The following is a 13,222-nucleotide window of genomic DNA, read 5'->3' on the forward strand; positions in this document are numbered from 1 at the left end:
AAAGTGCTGAAGTCATGATTATCTAAAGTGCTGAAGTCATGACATGTTTCCTACCTTCTGAGGCATATTTATATTAGAAACAATTAAAAGGACGGCCTTGGAATAATTTGGCCGCTCTCATGAGCATGTTAGTATATGTATTGTGAAACTTTCATTTATTTTCACTCAAAGCATGTGGTAGCTCTATTTTGAGATGTCTTAAAGGCATGAGAATACTGCTCTAACTCTTATTACAGCTTAGTATTGAAGGTCTCAATTGCAGCCTGGTTTTCGACCCTTACTGGGTTCGGGTTTTGGCCTTGCTTGACTCGGTCTGGTCTTTAATTGATCTGGAATTTGGTGAAAAGTTTGATTCGGCTTTGGTTTTGTTTTGGATCTCGGTTCTTGCCTATTGGCGGTTCTTCACCTTACCCGAGAGCTGGTTTGGTGAGTGGGCTTGGTTTCTTATTTTGGGAAGATTTGGGTGTTTAGTTTATTGAAACTTAGTTTTTGCTTTGGTCGTGGACTTTGCCTTATGCCTTGGACTCAGCCTAGTCCGTAAGCCTTCCCTTTCCCTTGCCTCGTGTCTTGGCTGTGGGCCTTGCTTACAATGTTTTGGAATCGGTTTGGAGGCTTTGTGAGGGTTTGTCCATTTACTTTCCTATGTATATCAAATATCTCCATATGATCGGTTTGGGTTTGCTTTGGCCGTGAACCTCTTTTGTGCCTTGGGTTGCTTTAGCCGTGAACCTTACCTGTGCCTTTGGTTGCTTTAGCCGTGAGTTTTACTTGTGCCTTGGGTTGTATTAGCCGTGAGCTTTACTTGTGCCTTGGGTTGCTTTAGCCGTGAGCCTTACTTATGCCTTGGGTTGTCTTTGGTCGTGGGCTTTAGCAGCTGTCCCTTGCTGCCTTTAGCCGTGAGCCTCTTTTGGCCTTAGGTTTTTTTAGCCATGAGCTTTAATAGCTCCCCCCTTTTCTTTTTATTGCCCTGGCCGAGAGCCTTACCTACTGTTCATCTCTTTGTAGTAACCCCGGTCGTGAGCATTTATTTGGTTTTTTGAGAAGATTTTATGCTTATTTGATATGTGAGGCTATGAATTAATTTGGAAGTTGGAAGATTTTGATATCAACTTTGGGGTTTGAGAAGATTTGCAAGCTTTATTTGGGAGAGCATTTGGTTGATTTAATTAATCCTACGTTTTGGGGCTTGAAAAATAAGCGCAAAAGTGACCTTTTATGTATGTTAGGAAAGACCTTGGGCCCTACTTTTCCAGTTCTTTTTGATATGAGTTTTTGAGAGCTGATCCATTCTCCTTTTCAGTATTTAAGATGGATCAATATCTTCTCTCTCACCCCATTTTTGTTCTTTTCTTTCCTTGCTTCTTGGTTCGGTTTTCGATGCTTATGTCCGTCGTATAAGTGTCCACGTATAGTCTTTTGCTATACGTGAAACCATCAAACAATGTCGCAAGTAGTTTGTTTTGGGGCGTAGGGTAATGATAAAGACACACCGAAGATAGAGCAGAAAGATGTCCTATCCTATAACATCAAGATCCAAGTATTTGATGTATTTGATGAACAACAATAGGATAACAATATCCTTCACCGACATAAGTCTAGCGGGAGTTGGCTCGAACCTTCTTAGATGGTTGGCAGTCCCACGCCCGACAGCGCAATCGACTTGTGGACAATAAAAAAAAAGTTGTTAAAACTTATTTCAGAAAAAAAAAAATTTTTTTTGCTATAAAATAAAATTTGATAATTTTTTTTTTGAAGGCCTACGTGCATGTCAAAAACATAAATTTTAAAATAAATTTGAAAATTGATTGTCCACATGACGAATACCTGTTTAGGCTGGGAAGTAGCCCTCTAGGTGAGGTTCAAGTTCTAGACAGGTGGCGGGTTCTATACATTCGGGTGACCGAGTAGCCTTCATGGACCCTCGAGTACATATACATATATCTGAGCCTAGCACTACACGAGTGCTTGCGGTCCCCCTTACCCGAATTTTTTTGTTTTATCGAAGTTTTGGGATAGGGCACTCGTGTTTCTTTTCTTTTCTTTTGAAATTTCTCCAAGATTTTTTAGGATGTTTATTCTAGTCTTTTCTCGTTGATTTTCTCGAGTTTTCGGTCATGAGTTGTTTTTCCCGAGTTTTCGGTCATGAGTCGTCGTTACACTCTTTTTTTTTAGGATTTCCTGGATGGTTTTTCTTCCAGACTTCGTTTTTTGTAATACATTTCAGCTTGCTATATTTAAGAAACAACAGATCCCACGGACGTACAAGTTCGTTTTAAATTTACAGAATGTTATGCTATTCTTGTTTATACCTGCTACTACCCTGTACAACATGTTATTCTATTCCTGTTTATACCTGCTACTGTTATACCTGCTACCCTGCTACTGTTCTGTAAAACATGTTATACTGTTCCTTTTACTGTACTTGCCACCACTCTATATAGCATGTTAGCATGTTATACTGTTCCTTCTACTATATCTGCTACTGTCATATATGACATGTACACTGTTTCTTTTATTGTGTTTTCTACTGCTTGTCCTGTACTGCACATTTTATATTTCATAAATTTAAGCATGCCTCCTTTCCATATAAGATGTTTAGAGGACTATTACCATAGGATCGTTTGATTTGACATCATAACTGGATACCCTAAAAAATTAAACTCGTCACGACAAGGAGGAGTTAGCGTGGTGGGCAGCACGACCATCTTCAACAGCAGAACATGTCTTCCCCAGCTAAACCATTCCTTTCCTAGAATTTAAAATAACAATCCATAGGATTTTGAGGTTGTTTGCCTAGCGCAACATAAATCCTGAACCTTTTTCGTTAGGTATTGTATGGCTCTGTTGTACGATCTAAGCCCTAACTCATTTTAAGATTTCGAGGTTGTCGTCCTTTACGACCTAAATACTCACATTTTCCAGACTATTTGTGTGAGTGTTTCACACGAATGTAAGCCCTAATTAAATAAAATTGGCAGGATAAAACACTTGAATATTCCTCCTTGAAACTGAAGCCAAACCATAGGGTAGATTGGGAAGCCACTGTGGATCTCCTCTGGATCTGTGGCATCCTCTCATTCTTTTTCCTATGGATCGTTTAATAAATGTCCCAAGTTTGAACAATTCCCTTTTGCACACCTCTTTGTCCAATTTCGTTGAAAAGTTCTATCCTTTTGAAGTCATTGAAGATAATTTTTCTCAATTTTTATTGAGAGCATTCTTAAGTGATTTCGGCCATTTAAGATGTAATAAGTATAGGGGTTTGCCCTTATAGGGAGCTTTTCCGAACCCAGCTTAAAATAAACCCTATTTAATTTTCCATATTAAATAGGAGAATTTGTCGGCAAATAAAACGGTTTCGCAGACCAAACGGACGTCATATATATTTTAGTTTATCTGATCGAGTCTCATCTTCAAGTCTTGTGTTTATCCCGCGGGATAGATACATGATTTGAGATAAAACGCTCTTTCTTTTAAACTATAAAAATATGGGGTCAGTTTGATTTTTATATTTGATTTTAAACTTAAATCTATATGTAAATTAAAACGTCCTTCTGAAGCGGACGACGGGATTTCGATTCCGGTGACTGACAGCTTCTCACGGGCGACTCCTTCCCCAATCCACCCATCCACCATTTTTCCCGCCGACAATCCTCTTCTGGATCTTCCCTAGATACATCAATCTTATTATGATTTATTCTGCAAATATATGAGCTGTGTCAAAGATTCAAAATTTATTGTATTATTTTTTATTTCTAAAAAAGAAAAAAAAATGAAAAGAATCGAATGAATTTAAAATTATAACTTTTTCTTAAGTAAATTTATTGCAAAATGCTTTTGTAGAGTGCTCAATATTTGTTTTACATCTTCTGTGCTAAAATATTACATTTACATAAGATCTTCTTACATATAACTCAAAAGGTTCAATAATGTATATATATTGAATCTTTTGAGACAATTATAGGTCCTGGAAGACAATTCTGATTGGTCAATAAAAATACATGTCAATGGAATTCCTTCTTTGTTTTCTTCAAATTAGAGAATTTGTCTTGAAAGATGAAAATGGGTAGATTCCATTTGTTTTCATTTGCTTGAAATTCACGTCCTCTTCCTCTACATGTAGAAAAGGCTTTACAAAAGTATGTAAACTATAAAAATGAGTCAAATCATACTGGACCTCGCTATCACTTTCACGTAATAATTTTACCAGAGGTGATCCTATTATAAGAATATTTCAAACGTGGCTATTATAATGTTTATTGCCCAATAGCTAATTTTGTTCCAAGGCAAGAAATAACCAATTACGCTAAAATATGCGGTTAATATAGCCAGAATCGCCCCAGTACTATGTTAATTCATGGGATTTTTTAAAATCACCCATTCGATACACATGTAATACGTGCAAGCTCATCATTAGAACTAGCATTCTTGTTGACCATCGATGAACTGATTGATTTAACCAACCAAAGTTGGCCTCAGCTATCATGTATTGAACTGAAGAAAAAGCCTCTATAACAGTTGGACGATAGTAAAAGGTCATAGGAAAACCCATAACTATTTTACTAAAAAACAGGTAAGCGTAATCCCCTTATATAATAAAATTTGTTGACATGAGGAACACATTTACTATTTATCTTATCTGCAGTATCTTGAATCTAGAGACATTCCTCGAACCGATCATATAATTTATTAAGATAGGTAACCTAAGAAAGACTCCCCATCTGAGAGCCGTATATGAGAATTTCATCTCGTACGGCTCAAGCAAAAACCCACAAATACTTGTTTCAACGGATATGAAATAATTTATAGAGTCTCAAACTTCTTATGGCTTGGTCGCTTGACTCGATTTGACCCAAAGATATGAATTAAGAAAAATCTAGAATCTTTTATTGGTGATGATAATGCCAAGAAATAAAATTTTAAGTTGGCTCATCCATCTTTTTTTATGTTAATCATGACAAACCTCTTGAATCTTCTCTTCCCTATCTTTTTTTTTGGATAAGAATTCTCTAAAACCACTATAATTTAATAAAACCAAAGCTAAAATCAAAGTGTTTCCGAGTAAAAACTATTTGATCATCACTTATTTAATGAATGAAATAACTCAACAAAATCTATAGAAAGAGGTTTCTTTCGGAAAAAAAATTGTTTGATTTAAAGACTTTTTTTTCTTTTTTTGTCGGAATAATAGGTATGAATAGTTCAAATATTTCTTTTCTTTATCTATTCTATATAGTTTGTGCTCCAGAGACTACAATAAATATCTTACGATAGAATCATCTTAATAGAGATGCCAAATCCATTCTTTGTATTATCAATAGGATCAATTATAACAAGTCACACGCTCATATGTTTCAAAAAAAATGAAACAAAAGATATGGTAGAACTAGGACAGTTATTGTATGAGGTCTACATGCAAATGTGCATAATAAATCAATATGGACATCATGAGCTATCCCACAATAAAATCGGTTTGTGCGGATACCTCCTTTTCAATTACTTCTTCCATAATCCAAGCTCAGAGAAGTAAGAGATAAATGGTCCTTCAGAGAATGTGGTCATAAATCCATAATAGAGCTCGATCACAACGACCAAATTTATTATCTTCATGCACAAGGATAATGGATTAGCTAGTAGAAAAGTTTTCAAAATCATCACAAACCTCTCCCCTTTTTTTCTATTGCAATTTATTAAAATTACCGAGAAATTGGGACTACAAAAGAAGACCCGAAATTTTGTGAAGAATGTGGGGTGGAATTTGTTGATTCTTGGATACAAAGGTATCAAATGGGATACATCAAACTGAGATGTCCAGTGAGTTATATTGCCAACCTTTTAGATCGGGCCCTTAGGGAATTAGAACACCTAGTATATTGCGATATGTGATTTGATCGTAATTTTTATTTGACAAATTTGAACTGAGAAACTGTAATCCCATTTAATCTGATTGGGATGACCCTCGTTCCGACATGTATCTTGGGAGGAACATGAAGCTTAGAATTATTGGTGCATTCAAGACTTCAAAATGGAAGAAAAGGGGAATTGATCAATGGTCGATTTCGTAACAGATAATATAGAAATAGTTAGTTATATCTCGTGAAAAAAGACTTATATATTCCATTTCTTTGAAAAGGAAATTATCTTTAGGTAAGCGCAAGCGAATATGGTTACATGAGCTTATTTATCGCATATATGCTTCAAGGGACATCGAGGTGAGTAGAGACATAAAAAAGATGTGATTGAACAACACAATATATAGACAAAGAAATCCTTTAAGAGTCCCAAAATATTCCTTTCAAGGTATTTATCCCTTTCAAGGTATTGTTCATTTAAGGGGAAGTAGACTACTCAAGAATTTCACATTTCTTTTTTTTTTTATTTTTTCTCGTAAATATAAAAGAAAGTCTAAAAGGTTAGAGTGAAAATAAAAAATCAAATAAGATAAGAATGAGTCTAGTCCTTACTGGGAACTTGAGTAAAGAGTAGCTTTTTGTAGAGTTTTCTCAAACAAATTTTAAAAAAAAAGAGGAACCCTTTTTTTTATTTGGTGCAACTACTTGAGTCGGATGAGAGGAAACCTTCACGTTCGATTGTGAGGGGGGAATCCATTACTATAGAAACCTATCTCAATTTTTCCTTTGCTAGGTCCATGGCTAAAAATCTTGCTTTTTTACGATTACGAGTTTCATTTGAATATGAAATCCAATCCTAGTAATATAGCATCCCACTCTTTTTTACTAAAGGTTTCGAGACATTTCAAAATCGAGAAATCTCTACGGGGGCACGTGCTATTAGAGAACACTTAGCTGATTCAGATTTGCAAATTAATATAGATATATTTTTTATAGAATGGAAGACATTAGGAGCAGTTCTTCGAACAAACGATTTTTTGGTTAGGCGCATAAAATTAGCTAAACATTTTCTTCGAACAAACGTAGAACCAAAATGGATGGTTTTGTGCCTATTAGCAGTTCTTTCTGAGTTGAGACCAATCCTGAGTTGAGACCAATCATTCAAATAGATGGGGGTAAACTAATGAGTTTGGATATTAATGAACTCTATAGAAGAGTCATCTATTGGAATAATATTCTTACCGATCTTTTAGCAACAAGTAGATCTACACTAGGGGAATTAATAATGTGTCACGGGAAATTTGTACAAGAGGTCGTTGATACACTTTTTGATAATGGTATTCACAGACAACCCATGAGAGATGGTCATAATAAAGCATACAAGTCATTTTCCATTGTAATTAAAGGCAAAGAAGGAAGATTTCGTGAGACTCTGCTTGGTAAAAGGGCCCATTATTTGGGGCGTTCTGTCGTTGTCGTATGTTCTTTGCTTTCATCACATCAATATGAATTACCTCGTGAATTAGCAGTAGAGCTCTTCCAAGCATTTGTGACTAGTGGTCTACTCAGACAAGATGTTGCTTCTAATACAGAGATTGCTAAAAGTAAAATTCAGGAAAAAGAACCCATTGTATGGAAAATCCTTCAAGAAGTGATGCAGGGGCATCCTGTATTGTTGAATAGAGCACCCACCCTGCATACATTAGGTATACAGGCGTTCCAACCCATTTTAGCGGAGGGGCGTGCTATTTGTTTATACCCCTTAGTTTTTAAGGACTTCAACGCAGACTGATGGGTATCAAATGGTTGCTCATGTACCTTTATCTTTGGAAGCTCAAGGACAAGCTTTTTTACTTATGTTTTCTCATATGAATCTCTTGTCTCCAACTATTTGGGATCTTGATTCTAATAGCTACACCCTATTAGGGTCAGACGGGGTTTGACACTTTTTATCACATAGAAATTACAGTAGAATCGTGTTATTTCTATTGTTTTCTTATAGGGCATTTATCTTCCAATGCTGTCATAGCCCCATCCACCATTTTCATAGTTACAGCTATTTGTTAATTTATATTCTGAAACTTTTTCTTGTATTTGTTTGGCAATTTTGGTCATGATAGTGCAAACAATATAAAGTTGTTTGATGGATACCCTCTTTCTAGTGGATGTTCATTGTAGTAAAGTCATCCATCCATTTTGGGTTAAGATGTATGGCATAACTTTTTTCTTCAAATGTAGCTGTTGTAATTTAATATGTGTATTTCGCATTATCTTAGTATTTGAAGAGTATTGTCTTATGGTATCATCATCAAGTCATGAAATGTATTAACCGATGATTAGGGTTAATAATTTATGCAAAAAATGCAAACTTGATAATTTCTAGAATCTCAATGGAGTAAAATCTCAATAGTTTGGCTTTACTTAAAAATGGCTTGCTTAAAATAAGTTTATTTCAGCTCAAATTTCGATAGAAAAGTTTCTCATATGCTTTCCATTGATACTAGAGCTTGTGAAGCCTTAGGTTTCGCTTGTATATATTTTAGGTTCCATTTAGAGAAGGGAAATGTTCATTATTCGAAGGTTCTTGATTCCAAGTCTTCTAATATATTTTTTTTATGCGATTGTTTTGCAGTTTAAACAAGTTGAATCTGTACTTTTTAAAATTTATGAATTTTATTAGTAACCCATTTTAGCAACCTAAAGAAGTAATTATGAAGTATCAGTGATAAAATTTAATCAATCAAATGGATTCAACCTCCTTTTGAGAGTGATTTACCTTTTCAAGAAGACAGCTTTCACTGAATTTTATCTATAATAGATTTTGAAAACTCTTTCTGCAAAGCTTTAAGTCAAAGAAAAAGACCCAAATATTTCATGAGAGTAGATTCATGCCATAAGCTCTCTATTAACCTGCATTGAGAAGTAGCATGCATTAAGGTTTGCCTAATGAAAAAATGAACTTTGGGAGGAAAATCGCTCTTTAGAGCATTTAAAGTAAATTCTCAATTGCAAGAATTGCACGCTTTTCCAAAATTAACATGAAAATGAATTAAGCTTTCTTTTGCGTAAAATTGAAGTTTATGGTTTTATGGAAGCTAAATTACAATCCAAAATGCCTTTGATTTCAATGAAAGTCCCTTGAGAATGGCCAACCGAACTTGGAAGGACTATGGATAATGCCTCAGATGACTTGAAAGAAAGTGAGGGAAAATCATCCAAATTTAGAGATTTTGAAGCACCATGAGAGCGTAGCAGCCTTAACTTCATAGTATGTTGATGCCTATTGTTTAAGATAATATGATGGCATTAAAACTTAAGAGGTTGATAGAAGACTATAGTTTTATTCTGCAGAACAGAGTGTGAATAGGAGTTGATTAACTAAGGGAAATTTACATGCATACCACACAATTCTTATGTATTTACATATCTGACACCCAAAGTTAGATATTGACACTTATACCACCTTGGGTTCATAAATCTATGTATTACAAGACGTATCTCACTTTTAAAAAGATAGCGGTGATGGTATTTTTGATGTGATGTTAAGGATTTGAGTGGTTTACATGTACATATCAATGTTTAGGTGTTAGATATGTAAAGACATAAGGATTATGTGGTATGTATGTAAATGCCCCTAAATGTAATTGTATTTTAATGTCTATATTCGAAGCTATCAGGGAAGATACTTTATGAAGCGATTCTTAGGAGGCTTCAAGGGTTATTGGACTGGTGGTCGGAGCTTTGTAGTTGTTGAATGGCTAATGAAGTTTGTGGTTTGTTTTTACGGCTTTGTGGTAGGTTTTTGAATGGAATTTTATGACATTGGATGAATTTTTTTTATATAGAAATTTTTAAAGAACTTCAAATTTGAATTTATGATGTTAGCTAATTAATAGTGGTGGTTAATTGGATGTGTGGTTAGAGATTTATTTTATTTTTTTTTTTTTTTTTTTTTTTTTTTTTTCGGAATGGTCACCCTAGTAGGACAACTGGAGTTGTGCTTTTGTGAGGTGCATATGGTTTAATATTTTAAGGGATTGTGGTGGCTTGAAGCCTTGTGAAGGTGGTGGAGTGTAGAAGAACCAGAAACAAGAGAAAATTATATCTTGTGTTTCTCAAGTCCTAACTGTAATTAATTTACAAATCAATCCAATATCTGATAGCATATAAACTTCTTCCAAACACAAGTTCTGCAATAAATCAATTCCTTTTTCATTGATTGTACAAATAATATATTTAAGTGCTAGGAAAAATAAGGAAAACGCGTTTGTAAAAATAGCAAAATGCCTATTTGATTTTAAAACAAAATGGAAATAGTATTTTTAGTGAGAGACAACACAAGTTTTTGTTTATTTATTAAGTTTAATCAACAACTAAATCTTTGTGAGGAGTGATTAAATTAGATCAAGTTATTACGTTGTATATCAACAACATCATCATGAAATTGTATTTGGTGGTGGTAACATTAGAAAACTATTTCTATGTCGAATTGAAATTCATAGGCACTTTATGTTCTTAATTTAATATTCTTAAATTAAGTATGATTTCCTCAAGTTAGCCTGAAATTCTACTTAATTTTAATATTTTTGGCTCAACTCAAAAATAAGGTTGAAATAAAAATCTTTTGTGAACTTTACTTTTCTTTTTTATCGGGTCCGACCTTGCATTAATCAACAGCTTTGGAGAGCTAGTACTTTTTACTTGATATATAATTTCAATTTTTCCATCAAATAGCGGGACCTTTGTTTTGTTGCTGGCATATGCTTGCAATATATGTATATTTTTACTTATTCTATATTATTTTGTTTGAACTATATTTGTTAAAGGTTCCCCAGTAATGTTGCCTGTATCAGGATTTTAGGAGTATGGATCAAAGGGGTTTACGTCAAGCGTAGTGGGGGTAACTGGGCAAGTTTTTCTTATTACACAGCTACTAGATTGTTATTTGTGAAATAATCAAGCCAGGGGAAGGATAGATTATGTCAAAATTGCCTGTCCTGACTGGAATAAGCATCATGCAATTATTTGATAAGTCAATAGAGAGCTAATTAACAAGACCTTGTGATATTGGATATTTATTATTTTGAATCATCTTAAGGTATCAACATCCTTATTTATGATGGCTGGTGCCAAATTCAGCCTTAATAATAATAATAAAAAAACATAGAATGTCGGTTCTGCTGTTTGAATTGCCGAGTGATTAACAAATTTCTTGTAGATGCTTAAACCAAAGATGGTTACCAAATTCAGGCTTTTAGGTTATCCTAGAAGTATAGCTTGGTTACTTGTTGACCTCTGAACCTGCTCCATTTAGCGACATGATCAAATGGGTCATGGACAAAGAATGATGACAGGAGATTCATATAAATCGAGATGGAGATAAAGAAATCAAAATTTTTAATATGAGATGTATTACAAGAGAATCAAAGCAAACCAACAGCTACTCTGGAGGCATCTAAATCAAATAAGATTTGCAATCATAACTTTAACCGAGTTTCCTTTTTTAGAGGTTCCTGTGACTGCTCTGTCAGGCAGCAGTGGCTGCTCTTTGACCTCCTTGATTCTTACCTACTTTCTACAATTCTTACATTTGTGATTACAATGATGACTATGATGCTCTAAAACTATATTATTCAGATGAGAGTTTACAATGCTGACTCATTGATCAATAGGAGGGTTTGGATTCTATTTTGCAACTGAGGTAAAAAAGGGGGGAAAATTTTGTTGTCACTCCTCTGTTTTTACCAGATTACAAAGTAGGAGATTCAAATGGATTTTGTAGTTTACATGTACCCAGGGATTTAAATTTTCAGGCTTTCACTCTTTTCCTATCTTATTTATGCGCTTTTTTTTCTTTACAATTATAATTTATTATCCTCGATGTATTCATATCATTTTCTCGCACTATTTAAAAAAACTTCCATGATCTTATCCTTCTTTTACTTCAAGGTAAGCCTGTCTGAATCGGTAGTTGCTGATAAATCTTTGAGACACAAGTACAAACTACAGTAGAAAGTTACACCTTGATCTCAACTATTTTTCTTCTATCTAAGAGAAGAGAATTGAGCAAATAAGAGATAGCTAATCAAATCTTTCGAAGACTTTCATTGCTTGAACACTTTTTTCTCAGTCTAAAGATAATTTATGCAATTTTATAAGCATAATGTTGTCATGTCTCTTGAGTTGATGCATCCTTGAACTTTTATGGGATAAATTTTTAAGTTTTGAAGCCCACACCTTGTATAAAAATGTTGAGGTGTGGAATGCCTTTAAAAAATTAAATGTTTTTGTATCTGAAAGAGAAAAACAAATCACTGCCAGACAAAGCAGATACCATTAGCAGAAAGATTGTGGATTTCTTTCACAAGATCCCATCAGGCAGAAATGATGAATTTTAAATCATAATGAAAGATTATGTTTACTACTGCCATAATTTATCTTCTTAAAAATAATGTAATGCAATTTGCCTGTGACTTTTGTTGGCTGCTAATTCTAGATTAATTTCTTTTCGTTTGTTAAGTTGATATTTTAAGGAGGTACATCAGAGATCGGATTGTCCACTAGTCATCAGCGGAAAATAGTGACGGATTCTTGAGAAAAATACACGAGGCTGCCAACAAAAGCTTGGATTGTCCACTAGCTTTATTTGTAAGCCTCATAGTACCTATCTTTAAAGAATACAACCCGAGTTAATTGGAGCCGCCACTTGACCACCTCACCGCCTCCCACAAGGCTGCTACCATCTCCACCATAGCATCATCGCTGCCTTTATCACTCCCAGCCAAATGGCAACCGTCGCCCCCGCCACCACCTCTTTAGCCAATCACCGTGCAATGCTGCTTGCCATTATTCAATGCTTTTCAAATGTATTATGGCAAACACACAAATTTTTCAATATATCTGATTTGTATTCAAGTGAACACCTATGGATTTTTAAATACAAATTTTACAATTATTTTATATTTCTTAAGTGAGTGTCTTTTAAAAACATTCCGGGGCTGTTTTATCGGCAGCATTAGGAGTGCATTGAATTCCTAATGTAGAGGCTTTGGAAATCCCTTTGGTTGTTAGGAAGAAATTGAAATTCAATTTAAAGTAGTATTGTATTTGAAATTCAATCATTAGTTTATTTTCTCTCAATTCAAAATTTTCAGATTTGGCTGAATTTCAAAAACATAGTTGTATGTAATATGTTAACGCCACAAAGGCTGCTGCCCTCCGTCGACCACCGTCGTTGTTGATGGCTACCGCCACCGGTTGCCGTGGTCGTTCACCTCCGTCACCGCCAACTGTCGGAAAATACATTACTTCGAAACACATTATTTTCATTTTACTTCAAATATAAATAAATAAATAAATAAATATATATA

The 13,222-nt window shown here is 34.5% G+C and overlaps 1 protein-coding gene and 1 pseudogene across 4 annotated transcripts in view; one reads left to right on the forward strand and one right to left on the reverse strand.

The window, feature by feature from the left end:
* LOC110025988 (protein FAR1-RELATED SEQUENCE 6-like) overlaps positions 1-13,222 on the forward strand; it is a 23,700-nt gene that overhangs the window by 9,885 nt on the left and 593 nt on the right. The window contains exon 6 of one of the 4 annotated variants that reach the window (XR_002294164.1): positions 12,373-12,500. The exons of 2 other annotated variants lie outside the window; for them this stretch is intronic. The gene's annotated coding sequence lies outside the window, so the exon portion shown is untranslated. Of the gene's footprint in view, positions 1-12,372; positions 12,826-13,222 lie in introns of those variants that run through there. One more of the 4 variants, XM_020726712.1, reaches the window with a different exon arrangement.
* Positions 4,031-4,747, reverse strand: LOC110025979 (annotated as a pseudogene).

This window comes from Phalaenopsis equestris, unplaced genomic scaffold (genome assembly GCF_001263595.1).
Source record: "Phalaenopsis equestris unplaced genomic scaffold, ASM126359v1 Scaffold000347, whole genome shotgun sequence".
Classification (NCBI taxonomy): Eukaryota; Viridiplantae; Streptophyta; class Magnoliopsida; order Asparagales; family Orchidaceae; genus Phalaenopsis; species Phalaenopsis equestris.